The following is a 1527-nucleotide window of genomic DNA, read 5'->3' as shown; positions in this document are numbered from 1 at the left end:
CGGCAAAGACTTATCTCCGACGGCTTTAAGCCGTCGGCGATAATTCGTCGGAAATAGTGCAATGTCCGACGGCTGCCGTCGGACATAAGCTATCTCCGACGGCTGCGCCTGACCGTCGGAGATAACAAATCCCAACCGTTTTACCGGTCGGAATGTGGGCCCCACAGGTTTAAGTCCGACGGCTCGTAGCTAGGCCGTCGGACATAAGCTTTCCTTATGTCCGACGGTATTTAATACCGTCGGAGATAACACAAGGTTATGTCCGACGGCTAACACTAGGCCGTCGGACATAACAAATTACAGAATTTACACAAAATTCTGTTTTTTAAAAAATCTGACATTTACAAAACAAAAACAGATTCATGCACATATACACATTCACATTCACAATCACAAATATACACATTCTAATAAGTATTCACAATCACAAATAGTCTCACATAAATATTAACATTCACAAATTTAACATCAACATATAGGTTCGACGGTTGCAAAGTGTTGCAAAGTGTTGCAAAATGAAATTGTGTCTCACAAACAAGTGTTGCAAAGTGTTTCATAAAAAAACATCACATCACGACACATCAATCATATCCATCGTCTGGATGGTTCGAGTAGCCACCTCCTCCGGCTGGACTCTGCGTGTTGAAAATGGTGTTCACCCACGAATTTGTTGTGTCGTCCTGACCAGACCCATCTCCAGGTGCGGCAACTGAAGCGGGTGGTGTCTGAAATCCCTATAACACAAGCACATGAAATAGTAACCACTCAGTTGTTCATTTAAACACATAAGACATTTATGAACATGTCACACACGCATATGTGTACATACCATAGGGAATTGTGACGGAGGCGGAGGCGGAGGTGGAGGCGCCAACATTGGCATTGGCAGTGCAAACTCCGGAGGCGGCATCCCATATGTCGGCATCGGGACGCCCGCTTGTTGGGCTAGTTGCTACAAATTATATACAAGTCATTGTTGAACAAACAAGATACACATCAAGTGTTTTGCAAAATAAGCTACAAAATGTTACTTCAACTTACCGAGAGAAGAGCTTGATTTTGGGCCTGGAGGCTTGCATAATACTCGTCCCTCTTCTTCTGGTACTCGGCTTGTTGTCTCTGGTATTCAGATTGTTGCCTCTGGTACTCCAATTGTTCCCTCAAGACTGATTGATGGTACTCTGCCTGTTGACGCAACACTGCAAGCTCTATCTCATGGGCTGCTGATCGTGAACGGGACGACTGTGAAGACGACGATGTGGATTGTCGTCCACGGCGTCTCAGCTCTCTGGAATCAATCGTAGAATCAAAAATACCCAACCTACAAGAGTGAACCATGCACTTAGTATAGTAACTCATGGCTCAGTTGAATCGCAAGCATATGATGACAATTTTGAAAACCAAATCAAATAATCTCACCGTCCATGGGCTTGTCCTCCTGCGCTAGCATAGGCTGCCTGAGGGTCGATTGGCTGGCTCCTCCAATCGTACTCCTCCCCATGGCGTTGAACCATCTCCTGCCCATAC

The 1527-nt window shown here is 45.4% G+C and overlaps 1 long non-coding RNA gene across 1 annotated transcript; it reads right to left on the bottom strand.

The window, feature by feature from the left end:
* Positions 1 to 411: 411 nt before the first annotated feature.
* LOC109944919 (uncharacterized) lies at positions 412 to 866 on the bottom strand. Its single transcript, XR_002268299.1, has 2 exons — positions 830 to 866; positions 412 to 734 (listed from the first exon to the last, which is right to left on the bottom strand). It is a non-coding gene; the product is annotated as an uncharacterized lncRNA (long non-coding RNA).
* Positions 867 to 1527: the final 661 nt, after the last annotated feature.

This window comes from Zea mays, chromosome 3 (assembly GCF_902167145.1).
Source record: "Zea mays cultivar B73 chromosome 3, Zm-B73-REFERENCE-NAM-5.0, whole genome shotgun sequence".
Classification (NCBI taxonomy): Eukaryota; Viridiplantae; Streptophyta; class Magnoliopsida; order Poales; family Poaceae; genus Zea; species Zea mays.
This window is presented reverse-complemented; position numbering and strand designations above follow the sequence as displayed.